The sequence below is a fragment of the Papio anubis genome, unplaced genomic scaffold (assembly GCF_008728515.1).
Source record: "Papio anubis isolate 15944 unplaced genomic scaffold, Panubis1.0 scaffold41, whole genome shotgun sequence".
NCBI classification, from domain to species: domain Eukaryota; kingdom Metazoa; phylum Chordata; class Mammalia; order Primates; family Cercopithecidae; genus Papio; species Papio anubis.
This window is the reverse complement of record NW_022164268.1, coordinates 80547-95211: the sequence shown is the minus strand read 5'-3', so window position 1 is coordinate 95211 and position 14665 is coordinate 80547. Positions and strand designations below refer to the sequence as shown.

Genomic DNA, 14665 nt, shown 5'->3' with positions numbered 1-14665 from the left:
CTGAGGTAGAGCCTTCATGAATGGAATTAGGCCCTTATAAAAGAGAGCTCCTTTGCCCTTCTGCCATGTGAGAACACAGCAAGAAGACAGCTGTCTGTGAATCAGGAAGAAGGTTCTCACAAAACACTAAATTTTATCTAGGAGTTTCCAGTGTTCAGAGCTATGAGAAATAAAATTTTGTTGTTTATAAACCACTCAGTCTCTAGTAGTTTGTTAAAGCAGCCAAAACCAACTCAGACACAGAGAGAATGGTAGTCTGAAAACCCAACTCGGGGAAGGGTGAACATTTCCAAGAAGAATTATCCATTATATTAAATGCTGCTGCTAGGTTAAGTAAAATAAGGAGATTCAACACAGGATCTACTGCAGGATTGCACAAAAGATTTATGAAAGTCATTGATGAGCCATTTCTGTGGAGTAGTTGGGGAGAAAGCCTCATAAGTGTCAAATTGAAAGAGAATGAGAAAAAAGCAAATGGAAACAATGAACGCATGCTAGTACTTTGAGTAGCTTTTTAAAGAAAAAAAAATATAGAAACAAGGTTTTAATTGAAGGAAAAAATGAGGCTGAGAGATATTTTTAGATTGGACGAAATGCAAAATGGTTGTATGTTTCATGAATGATTTGGCAGAGAGGAAAAAATGAAGTAAAGGGAGAAATTGCTGGTACAACATCATTGAGCAGACGAAGCAAATGAGATCTAGCAGGTAATTAAAGGTATTAGGCTTAAGTAGGAACAATGATCAGGTATAAAACCATCTTTATAGGGCTATTTATAATAATAGAAAAATTAAAAACTTTTTAAAGATCTTTCTGCCATTTTACATTATTTTTCTGAGAATAAGCAATACAGAAAATACTTTTTTCTATTTTTAGTGAAAATATAATTAAATTGCATACATGTTAATGCATTTTCTCATTTCTGTAGTATAAAATTATTGTATTCTGTAATTTAAAAACAAAAAAACAATATCTACTAAAATTTAAAATTTAAATTTCTTTAAAATTACCCAGAATGAGGGTTTTAGACAAGTGGGTAATCTGCTAACAAAAGGATTTTTAAAATAAATTCCTTTATAATTTTTCATTTAATTTGAGTAAAATTTTCTTTTCATAAAAATATATCTTTGTTAATTTCTGTACTACTTGAATAGATGTGTAAATGAAATTAATTGCACTAAAGTTTGTTCTTTTGTGCCTTTTCTAAGTTTTCATATTCATGGGATATTTATCAGTCTAAAACGTGATGTGAAGTCTGAATTCAAACTTCTAAGTGCACAATTTTTGTCAAAAGAATTTCAAAGCAATAGAAAGTAAATGACTCAATTGAATTAATTAGTACTATCACACATATGCATCAATTTCTAGTTTATAAAATAACAGTCAAATAAATGTTTTGTTAAAATATAGTTGACTTTAATAAAAAGGTGTTAATCTATTGTAATAAACAATAAGAATCTCAATTTTTAAATTAGAACTGAAAATAAGTAATAAACTAAACCTAGAGTGTGATTCCAATTCTCGACATGTTCTGGATTTATACATGGTAATATTTTATCTCACTTATATTGTCTTACCCAATTCTGCTATTAAAAATTCACTCTGAAACTAATCTCTAATTAAGATTTTTCAAGCAATTATGTAACCTGCAAAAATTAAAAATTATACTCATAAAATGAATTGTGTTATTGAACTTCAATAAATTTCAGCAGAATTTTTGCTTTTTTAAGAGATATATTTAAATCTTTTCTAATATTTAAAGGATTTTATAATGTGAAATTCATTGAAGTTTCTTCTATTTAGCTTTTTAAAATATTCTCACATAGTCACTATCTAATTTAAATTTCTGAAAATCAATATATTTGAAGCAAATAAAAAGTCAATATATTTGACTTGATCATTGTATTTGAAGCCTTATCTAAATCTTAAAAAAATTTTTTGTTCAGGAGACTGATTCAACAAAAGAATGTGAATGAATCAATAAAATTTACTGTTATTTTAAAAGAATATATACATATTCTTTTCACTGATAACAAGTCAATGAGGAAAATTTTATGTCTAGATAAAAATTAGTGATTTATGAAAAGAAAATCCAGCTTTTCCATTTTGCTAATTTATTCAATAAACATTTACTAATATATTATTAGGTGCCAGATTCTATGGGTGAAACCTGAATAATATACAATTAAATAAATCATTGCCTTCTTGAAACTCATAATGTAATACTGAGAGTTCTCAGTTGAAATTATAAGTGAACTTTCATAGATTAATAAACCTTCTAAAATTGTATGCACATTTTTTGTTATGAGCATACACACATTTTCTCCCTAGCTTTTATTAGATCTTCAGAAAGATCAATGATGGTAATCCAATAAATATCAATAACTAGAAGGAGCAAAAGAGACAAACAGCTTAGCTAATAATTGAAATAAAATGGGCAAAATAAGATATATGCCAACAGCAACTCTGACCTTCCTCCACCCATCAAAAATGGGGAGAGAACTAATTCTATCTGGGAAACTCAAGAGATAATTTACAAAAAAAAAAAAAAAAGAAAATAGCAAGCAGACATTACAAATGTGGGTGTACAATTTAAGAAGCCTCCAGATTTTTGCAAATATAATTGTATGGGCCACCCGTACTGGATAGTTGGGGATCTTTGTGGACCTAAGACATTAAAAATGTATAACTATCTCAATGGCAGATCATACATTTAAGTAATTTTCAAGTATAACTGAATTGCAATTCTAAATCAATATCATGCATTTCTAGAATTATCTTTTTCTGTTAAAAAAAAAAGTAAAATGTTTATGGTAAACATGTTCTCAAGAGTCACCAACTTAAACTTACTAAAATCATGAGAGAGTGCCATATTAAAATGAAAGAACAAGTTAATAATAAAGAGACCTAGTAATTTATTAACCTATCAAGTTAAAAGTAATTTCTTTAAAGAAGGAAAATTATCAAAAAAGTATTTATTGAAAAAGGTTTTTAATTATCCAAGGAAATAATTTGGTGTTGAGAAGCCAAAAAAAATTACAGACTCAGTTCTCAACAGAAATGTTATCTTGAGGTTCAGTAAATATAGGATATAATAGTTTGAAATTTCAAGAATACCTTAATAAACAACACTATAAAACCCATAAATGTGTTCTCTGACATGGGAAATAATTTTGCATAATAAATGCCTATCATAAAGTATAAATATATGACATTAAACTCATAAAATATTAAGAAAGTAAAAGCAAGAATATCTTAAATACTAGAAAGATTAGTGGGAACATCCTTTACATAGAATGCATCACAAAATGAAAAAGGATACCATTAGATTGGCTGACATTTATTATTTGTGGATAACATTAAAATGAGTTTTTTTAAGGAGAGAAATTGCTCAACTAAAGATGTAATATGATTTAATATTATCAAACTATGAACAACTAAAATACCCAACTTATCAAGACCAATACCTTATCAATCAATACTTAATGACCTTCCCTTACTGTGCTCATCAATCTAAAGTAAACAAACGTCATAAATTTTGTCCAGTCCTCATCAGTTCCCCATTTACAAGACTTGCCTTAAGTCACCTAGCATAGATCCTAAAATCATATAAATACTCTCCCTTGACTTCCACCTTCGAAAATAGTACTAACACTCTTGAGAGATTCTCCCTTTCTGAAGTAAGTCTAATAAAATTAGCTTTGCTTAACCAGCAGGCATTAGTCATTGTCTTTTGGAGGAATCAACAGCCAACAGGATAACAATTCTTCAGTTACTCATTTTCATTTCTTTTATTTTCTCCTTGGATGGAATGCTGAAAAGTATTTAGATTGTGACATTTTATTTTTATTTACCTTTTTTTTCTTTTTCTTTCTCTCTCTCTTTTTTTTTTTTGAGAAGGAGTCTCACTCTGTCATCCAGGCTGCAGTGTAGTAGTGAGATTTTGGCTAACTGCAACCTCTGCCTCCCAGATCCAAGCAATTCTCCTGCTCCAGCCTCCCGAGTAGCTGGGACAGCAGGTGCATGCCACCATGCCTGGCTAATTTTTATATTTTTAGTAGAGACAGGGTTTCATCATGTTGGCCAGGCTGGTTGCAAACTCCTCACCTCAAGTATCTGCCCGCCTCAGCTTCCCAAAGTGCTGGGATTACAGGCATGAGACACTGTGCCTGGCCTTAGATTGTGACATTTTAAGTAAGAAGAAAAACAAATATTCAATATAAATAAACTTGTCATTAGCCCCAAAAAGGAACACTCATTTTGGTTTGCACTCAGAATTAATTCTTAAATTAATTGTTACATATCACTATAAAATATTTTACTTTCAATAGTTAGTAGGGTAGGAATGGGGAACCTATTTCATTCTAACTCTCAAAAGGGCAATAAAGGACTATTGTGAACACAGTTTCTAAAATCCTTCAGGTTATGATCAGAAGGTCCATAACTTAAAAGACACTTTTATTTATTATGAACTTAGGTACAGAATCCATGTTCATTAAAAGAAAATAAAAGATCAACACACAATTTTATTCGATCCACAGGGCTTTCTTGTAAGCTATCTGATAAACAATTATTTCAATAAATACTAAGAGATTTCAACGTATGGATACAAACAAGTATGTAAACAAGTGAACTTTAATATTTGTAGGAATATAAATAAATTATATATATGAATACTGTAAAGCATATTTAGAGATAGAAAAGTTGTTTAAATAATTCTTAAATTCTTAAATAATTATTTTTAAATGTCAGACTACATCTTCAAAAATCTCCTTAGTCAAAATATTTTCATTAATCAGCAATGTGAATAAAATATATGGAAATGACTTTAATATATCCATTTGTAGTGCTTTCTAGAAATTAATTCTATTCTTGTGTCATTGATAAGAAGGAAATATTGACAAACCTCATATGTTGCCGGGCCTGGAGTAATCTCTTTGGACTCTTCAAAGCGCTTTGATGCTTTCACAAATAAGGGTATGGGGCAAGATTTCCTTAAAACAGGATTGTATGCTGCAGGACCTGAGAGATAACAAATGTAAAAATTATGATAAAGTATGTTTTAAAATTATTGATTTTGGTCATATGAATATTAGGTTTGTGCTCTGAATGTATAAAATTAGCTTTCATTTGAACCCATTATTTTTGAATGCTTAAAATCATTTGGTTTATGTCTTTGAAATATGATAAGCATAAGGTGGTGGCATCTGTTTACCTAATAATTAAATATATTACAGCAATAATTTCCAGAAAAGAGAAAACAGCGGTACTCTCTCAATACACTTTTACATCATGAATGAAGATGCTTCACTCCTATATCCTAAATATTCATTCACATGTTCAGTGAGGAGTTACGGCTTGAACTGTATTTGGAAATATAGCAGAAAGGTGCTTTAATAGCATTCTGGGCACTAAACATTACAGAAATCAAAACACAAAGAAGGAATGTACATGGAGCAATCAAACGTAGTAAACAGATGGTTTGCATGGAACAGGGCCTAATCCTAAATAAGGATTTCGGTACTTAAGCCAATGGGTTCCAATTTGTATTCTTTAATGCCCCCAAGTTCTTACAGAAGTGACCAGAGGATAATTTGTAGGTAAAGTCCAAGTAGAAAATATTTGAATTATTTTCATTCACAACATCTCTAAAAACTTTTGAGAACCACTTTCATAGACAATGGGTAGCTCTTAAAAGTTTTAGATTAAATAATCATGAAAAGTAGTAGTTTAGAAAGTAAATTCTGGCAGATTCTTGATTCTCATGAAGAGTGTACAACCAAGATCCCTCGCATGTGCAGTTCAGGATAGGATTCGAGCTCCCATGAGAATCTAATGTCAGGCTGATCTGACAGGAGATAGAGCTCAGGCAGTAATACTCACTTGCCTTCTGCTCACCTCCTGCTGGGCAGCCTGATTCCTAACAGGCCATTGACAGGTATAGGTCCTTGGCCCAGGGATACAGGACCCTGTGGTCTAGTGAATGGAACCTAGCTAGTACAACTTCACAGAGAGAAGACAGGGAGAGGTAATTTTTTTCCTCATTCATATTTTAAACAATAACTATTGAGTGTTTATCACATGCCAAACCTTGTGTTTCAAGAGAATGTTAGAGGTATACTATATCAAATGTTTCAAAAGGAGAGAAGACTTAGGAAGGACACTGTAGAATATGTGGAATATAATTTTAGAAGAATGGTAGTGAAAGAAATTGAATTAGGGGGCATCAGACAGGCAATGTATGGGGAGAGAAAATAAAACCTTTGGTCATAGAATATTGACAATAAATATAAACAGTGAAATAGAAGACTGGATATAATGATATTAATAAAATACAAAATTAATTTCTCTATATTTCCCTAATAAGCATGCAATTCAATCTACCTACTTTGGCAAATACATTCTTGTTGATGCTTTAAAATCTAAAATATTTTAAAATTAATAGGTTCGTATGAAACATTTTAAATGTTTTTAGCTTCATTAATATAGGACATTTCAAAATTTAAGATAAAGGAGGACATCTAGGCTCTAGCCCAATCATTCTAATATCAGCTCAATGAAGATATAGGTATCTAAAATTCTTTGTGAGAAGCTAATGTATTTTGATATATCAAGTGAAAAGTTGGTATTTAAAATAAAGGAGGACATCCAGGCTCTAGCCCAGTCATTTTAAATTAGTTCAATTAAGATATAGCTATCTGAAGTTCCTTGTGGGAAGCTAATGTGTTTTGATATGCCAAGTGATAAGGAAAGTGTTTTTGCCAATGTCATCTTACTATAAAACAATAGCGTGCACAACTTTGGAATAATATAATTTATATTTACAGTGCAGAGGAATAATGCACATATACATACATAACATCTTTACTGACAGACATTCATACACAAACTATGCAAGGGAAAATATATCATCAACCACAGTACTCAGAATAAAAAAAACACAAACTATTATCCGAAGCTGGGTATATCATTATTCCATAGTCAGTTAATTGAAAACTGTAGTTTTAACCATAAAGATTTATAAAGGTTAATGCAACAGGTAAGATTATTATCCAAAACATTATTGTAACTGTATCTTTCATTTTCAATTGTGAAGAAATATAGTCTATTCTCTGCCCTTACCATCAGGCTACAGCAACTGATAATTATTTACATTCATAGTTATAACTCATTAAAAGAAAATATAAATATAAAAGAAAATTCCTTTGAGGAACGTTATGTGAAACAAAACTTCTCAATATGCATCTTGCTGCATTTTGGCACTTAGCCTGCTTTAAGCTACAGAATATTTTTTAAATTAAAAAAAGGCTTATCATACTCAGTCTTAAAATATATTTTCAATTACATACGCTATTGCTTATATGATACAGGTCAAAGACTTACATTGCTTCATCAGCTCTGATTCACAGCTAGATTATGCAGAAACTATCTTCTTTTTAGATACCAAAATGTCACATTTTAATCACAGGTCATAAGGAAGAAAACTTCTCATTCCAAATCAAACACCTATGAAAAGTCTGCCTGAATCATGGCTAGTATATAATGGGAAATTCAAGAGTAGGTGATTCTTATAATTGCATATTTTCCAGCCCTGTGCCAACTCAGTCTCTATGAAATGTCAACCAATGCTACAGGGCAAAAATGGAACGTAACAGGAACAGTGAGTAATTTAAAACAAAAACCTATGTTTCTGTCCCTTCAATATGAACACCTTGGTACATTAGAGTGGCCTCAGAAAAAAACAACTTCTATAAATAAAGCTACAAAATCTCAGATTTCATAAGTTGTTTGCTTTATAATGAGCTAAAATTATAAATAATGTAATAATTCTTGCTATGAATACTTTTTTTCATGTGAAGGTGACACAAATCTACTAACAATTAAATATCCCATATATGAGCATACTAAAACCCTGGAAGAAAACCTAGGCAATATCATTCAGAACATAGGCATGGGCAAAGACTTCATGACTAAAACACCAAAAGCAATGGCAACAAAATCCAAAACTGACAAATGGGATCTAATTAAACTAAAGAGCTTCTGCACAGCAAAAGTAACTATCATCAGAGTGAACAAGCAACCTACAGAACGGGAGAAAAGTTTTGCAATCTACCCATCTGACGAAGGGCTAATACCCTGAATCTACAAAGAATTCAAACAAATTTACAAGAAAAAAACAACCCCATCAAAAGGTGAGCAAAGGATATGAACAGACACTTCTCAAAAGAAGACATTTATGTGGCCAACAAATGTAAGACAAAAAGCTCATCATCATGGGTCATTACTGAAAATCAAATTAAAACCACAATGAGATACCATCTCCATCTCATGCCAGTTAGAATGGTGATCATTAAAAAAATCAGGAAACAACAGATGCTGGAGAGGTTGTGGAGAAATAAGAACATTTTTACATTGTTGGTGGGAGTATAAATTAGTTCAACCACTGTGGAAGACAGTGTGGCAATTCCTCAAGGATCTAGAACCAGAAATACCATTTGACCCAGCAATCCCATTACTGGGTATATAATCAAAGGACTATTAATCATTCTGCTATAAAGACACATGCACACGTATGTTTATTGCAGCACTGTTCACAATAGCGAAGACTTGGAACCAACCCCAAATGCCCATCAGTGATAGACTGGATAAAGAAAATATACACCATGGAATACTATGCAGGTATAAAAAAAGGATGAATTCATGTCCTTTGCAGGGGCATGGATGAAGCTGGAAACCATTATTCTCAGCAAACTAACACAGGAACAGAAAACCAAACACCACATGTTTTCACTCAGAAGTGGGAGATGAACAATGAGAACACGTGGACACAGGGAGGGGAACATCACACACTGGGGCCTGTGGGGGTTGGTGGAAGGCTAGGGGAGGGATAACATTAGGAGAAATAGCTAATGTAGGTGACGGATTGATGGGTGCAGCAAACCATCATGGCACGTGTATATCTATGAAACAAACCTGCACGTTCTGCACATGTATCCCAGACCTTAAAGTACAATTTTAAAACAGGGGTTAAAAATCATTTAGGAAATTGTCCATTGAAATTTCATGATTTTAAAATGTCATTTAGAAAGTTTATACATTTATGGAACACATTTTCTCATACTGATCATACTGATTTTATTCTTCAGCTTTACAAATGAAGTAATAGCAAAGAGAAAAGACTAGTACACAAAGAAGTATCATCATCAATGCCAGAGACACATTTAGGTTTAATGTTCTTCCACTACCTCTAAGACTAGATTTGATTAAATGGCACTTCAGATTATGACCACAGAACTGCACAGTCTATTAAATTGAACTATAGGTAACAAGAGAAAAAAGAGTCCCAATACTACACAAATTTTAAACAAAATATCCATGTTTATTTTCACCATCCCCTTAAATTATCTGTTCAAAAACAAAATTACATATTTTACATATTTTATTGTAATTATGCAATTAAAATATTACATATTTTAAGAAATAAGATTTTACATATTCAAGGATATCTTAAAGTTATTATAGAGTATCTGGAAGTTATCGTGTACAAAGCCCCTAAGAAATTGACTATTTTCATGCACTCCAAACTAAGTAGACTGAGAAATTCATCTCCTGGCATCTACCTAAACCATGCACCTGTTAAAACATGTGTTCCTAGAACCGATTAAGCTATAAGACTGTCACTGTTACGACATATAAATATAAAATCATATGGATTTGGCTGGACTGAAATATCTCTTCAGACAGCAATGTCTGTTTATCTGTGTACCTCTAATACATACTTATCAAAATGTGCATCCATAAGCTCTGTCAAGTGAAGTCTTTCAACTGCTGCTATAAAAAAGATCCTTCCACTCTGTGATAACGTAAGTACATTGTAGGTAAATTTGAATAACTTTCACCAGTCATAAATGTGAGTGTAATACAGTTTCTGTGTGAATTATAGGAACCAGCTGGAAGGAAGGATAATCACCCTTCACCTAAAACCATTTTGAGTAGGCAGTACCTAAATATGCAACACATGAATTATTTTTAAGAATGAACAGAATTACCAAATAATGAAATATGAAGTTGTCTTCAAGGTAAACAGAATACTTCACAATTGTCCTGAAATATTAGTAGCAAATTCTCATAATTAAATTTTGGTTTTATATTTCACAGTTCTTATGTAAAGATTTACAGCCATATTGCCAAGAAAGTTATCAAGGCAAAAAAAAAAATAGAATAAGTCTCAACATATATTTGAAGTTCCCTTAGATCACCATTATCAGGGCTAAATTAGCACCACTCTATCAAGGCTAAATTAGCAAGGCATTCCCACTGTCAAGACTGATACTTATCTCTGGGAATATTACATGTACAAATCAGGATAATGCTAAAACATGTCACATCACAGATGAAGTTACATAAAGTCCTTTCAATAAAATATCAACTTCATTTTAAAAATAATTAAAACATTTGATTTAATTAAACTAAATTCTTCACAAACATTAAAGAAAATCACTAATTTATACCATTTACATTGTGACTACTTGCCATTTTTCTCAACTTGTTAAAAATTGTAAGGCTTCTAAATATGTTTGGATTTGAATCTGCTGCTAACATCTTTACCTGTATAGGTCTGCTAGGAAAAAGCTAGACTCACAGAGTTTAGAGTTTCCAGAAAGAGGAGCCTACATTATTTATTTAGTGAGGAGTCAATTAAGCAAAGATTAATATTTCATTTACAACTTAAATGAGCAACTTCTCTATCCTAAAGCAAATACATTTTATAGATGAAATGAATGATACAATACTTTTCATGCTTTGATGTCATCAAATATTTTTTACATTCATTGGAGATTAAACAAGAACTGTTAGATTAATCATTGACTATTTCAGTAACCTTTGTCCTCCTTTTTAGTAAACCAAAATCTATATATAGATTGAAATCTAAATAATAATGTTTTTCTTCACCCTTGTAGTTTTCTTTGGTCACTATGATCCTGTAATCATGTAATGTAAATATTCTCTAACCTTGTTCCTATGTCCTACTAGAATAAGAGACAGCAGACTACTGTGAGAATTCAGCAGGATTCTTCCCTTTCAAAGCTTCTCATCAACTAAGATTGAATATTCCTAACCCAAAAATCTGAAATCCAAAGTACTCCAAAATCAATCTGAAACTTTTCAAGCATCAACATGATGCTCAAAGAAAATACTCATTGATGCATTTCAGATTTTGGATTTTCAGATTAGGGATGCTGAACTGTTGAGTATAAATAATGTACATATTCTAAGATCCAAAAACTTTGAAATCTGAAACACTTCTGGTCCCAGTCATTTTGGATAAGACATACTCATACTACTGGTTAATTTTAATCAAGACTAATAACAGTGGAATTTTTTGCATTAATAATGTCTACTTCCAAATAATTAAGGGATTCCTCATCTGGCTTTAGTATCTACAGCTCACAGGGTTTATTTGCTCTCCTTCTATAGCTTTAGACATGTTACTCCGCTGGCCTCTGGCTGAACTTGTTGTAGGGCATGACATATCAGACTAAAAATCAAAAACAATCGTATGCAGCATCATATATTTTATGTTGTTCATGGACCACAGACATCAGAATCATCCCAATTAGTGTAAAAATGAAGATTCCTTGGATTCATCCCAAAATAATAAATCATATTCTCTGCAAGTGGGAAAAAGAAAATAATTTCAACAAAACCCATTGCTTTTGACCTCTAAACTACAATTTAGTGTGTTGCTGTTCTTGAAAAATATTTATACTTTAAATCAGTTTTCTCTCAAATAATCTTGGTAACCAGTGATCCAGACAAAGAATAAACCTTCTGAAATTCTGGATGAGACCATAATTTTCTCTGAAATATATCTGAATCTTATGTGTCTGCCTACGGTAGTAGAGCCTCAATAAATGCTTATTGAGCTGAACTGAACTGAATCAAGAAAGGAAGAATCAATTTATGAGCTACCTGGAATCTACTTCTGTGACTTTAAGCATTTTAACCATTTTCTTGTCATTTTGCTTTCTTTTTAGTATGTCCATGCAAAGAAATAGATGGATTGAAATCACATTTCTGTTTATAATATGCAATAGCATTTAGATGATATATCACATAAATATTTGTAATTTGTCATTATTTGTAAATATGTTAGAGCAATTGTCACCTGGGAGGAAAGAGATTAATATGAGACTGGCAGTATTAAGATAGGAAAAAGACTTTCTTTTCAGTGTACATCCTTCACTACAGTATGAATTCTGTTATGTGGATGTCATACTATTTTAATCTTGGACCAAATTTGCAAACTTATTTCATGATCATTGAAGAGGCAATGCTTGCAAGTATAAGTATATTTTCATCTCTATGTTATTTTAGCCTATTATTTCTAGAATAAATCTTAAACCTAAATTGAAATTCAAGCTTCCTATAACCATGTGACCTTGATTAATTCTCTAAATCATGCTCAGCTTTAGTCTTCTCCTTTGTAATAGAAAAAAAAAAAAAACAGTTCAGAGAAGTTAAACAACTTTCATAAGTTATAAAATGAATACGGACCAAAGTACCTGCTTTTCATCCTTGAATATCTCTGAGAGGGTAGAAGGGGGAAAACTGTTATTTAAACTTCACAGGGAACAGAGTTAAATAGCAGAGCTGTGGCTTCACTTTATGGTTTTAACAGCTCTTTTTACTACTTCATGCTGCCTTCTTAATCTCCATTAGATGTATCAGCACCTCCAAAACTATCAAATTTGCCAAACAAATATCATATTAATCAAATGACAATGTTATGCTTTTACCTCAGCATGACAATTCCTTAAAAGGTGAATTGGGTCTAGGAGATGGATTAAATAAGCATAGTTGATAAATTGAGGGAATCTTTTTCTTGAATTAATTACTAATTCACTAGCATACCAAAAATAAAGGTAATTTTTGTTTTACCCATGTATTTTAAAAGTACTAAGTATAAACACATTTAAGGAAAGCACAAATATCACAATTCTAAAAATCAAGTTGTCTTCAAATCTCCATATTACCACACTGCCAGCTGTCAAAGCTGCCACACACTGCTACTTTCAAAGCCTGTTATAAACAACAATAAAACAAATTCTAGAGTTAAATGCTATTTTTCTAGAATCCAATAGCACTACATCCCATCTTTGGGTGAAGGCTGCCTCTCTGTGGTAGAATGCAATGTGATGTGTTCCCTGAGAGACAATCTTCTCCCTCATATTTTTAACTAGAAATCATCTGTATAATATTAAAAAAACATACAGATTTAAATACAGTGCCTTAACAATTTCTTTCAGGATTATACGTTTGCCTTCATGTTTAAAAAGATCTTTAAACCACAAGGAACAGCCTCATTCATTTAGGCAAGCATGTATAGCAAGAGATGAAAACAGTGTTTTTTGCTAGTAACAGAAATCAAGTAAAAACGAAGTGCTCAAATAGAACAGTCATGTTTGCTGTCTCTTTTGAAAGCTGAAGTCATTATTCACTTTACACTGAGTGACCTCTGCTGGTCAGAAAGACACATATTAATGGACATCATATCTACCAGAAAGCAGCTGTTATCTTAATTTCCCCAAGTAATTACTCAGATATATTGTGTGTCATAAGAGGAAGTTGACTATTCACTTACACTGCAACAACACAGGAACATATCCTATTTCAAATACTGAAAGTCAAGAAGCAAATGTCAAATGGCTACCTCTTACAAACATTGAGTTAATTGTTATTTCCTCACTAATGTCCATTGCTAGTTGAAATAAAAGTAGACTCAAAAGGTCTTCTTATTATAAGAATTATTTTGAAAGGAAGTACGCTCTATAAAAAAAAACTTAAGATTTTGGTATTTTTAACTACATGATGACCGGAAGCTTAGCATTTGTACACTATTAACTGAAATAAACAAAACATATTTCTACGATAAACATATGACTTGTTATAGCTCAGAATTTATTTAGCTAAGCAATATAGTTACAAAAATGACATTTACATTCTCTAAAACAGAACATGATACACATCAGAAACTGTAAAACCTAATTAGGAGAAGGTATCCAGAGGGTCAGAGTAAACGTTTAAACAACCAGTATCAAAATGTTCTTTTTAAACCATATACCACTGCAAAAACTGTGCAGATTGTTTTTCTTTATAATTTTAATAGAGGTCACAATGTTTGACGTGAAATATATCAATAAAAACACCAAAGAATGTTGTAAGCAAAAATGTTTTATCAAGAAAATTATTATATATCCTGATTGCTAATTATTACAATGTCCCCCTCCCCTCTTTTTTTTTTTTTTTTCCTTTTTAACAATGTCCAGGAGGGGGAAAAAAAAAAAAAAAAAAAAAAAGCATATTTGGTCTTTGCTTCAGCAAATACTGAAATCTATTTATATGCAAATAAGGTATCCATAATTAGTATGAGAAAAGACTTGTGTATAAAGGAGACATAAATTATCACTAGAAGCCATTAATGAAATCTATTTCAAAACATAACATTTTACAAGAGCCCTCACTCATGTAATATTTGTTTAAGCCTCGAGGGGAAGTGGTGAGTTCTACACTTAGATGAAATCTGATACTACGTTATTTCCTATACTAATTTGTTTTAGAAAATGAATGTATCCTTTCCTTAAAAATGACTTGATAATTCTAA

At 31.5% G+C, this 14665-nt stretch overlaps 2 long non-coding RNA genes across 2 annotated transcripts in view; one reads left to right on the top strand and one right to left on the bottom strand.

The window, feature by feature from the left end:
- LOC116273162 overlaps nt 1-5101 on the bottom strand; it is a 269780-nt gene extending 264679 nt beyond the window's left edge. The window contains exon 1 of the long non-coding RNA XR_004181625.1: nt 4907-5101. This is a non-coding gene — a long non-coding RNA (uncharacterized LOC116273162). The remainder of the gene's footprint in view (nt 1-4906) is intronic.
- The window catches only part of LOC116273163, a 62714-nt gene that overhangs the window by 22869 nt on the left and 25180 nt on the right, over nt 1-14665 (top strand). The gene's annotated exons all lie outside the window — the stretch shown is intronic.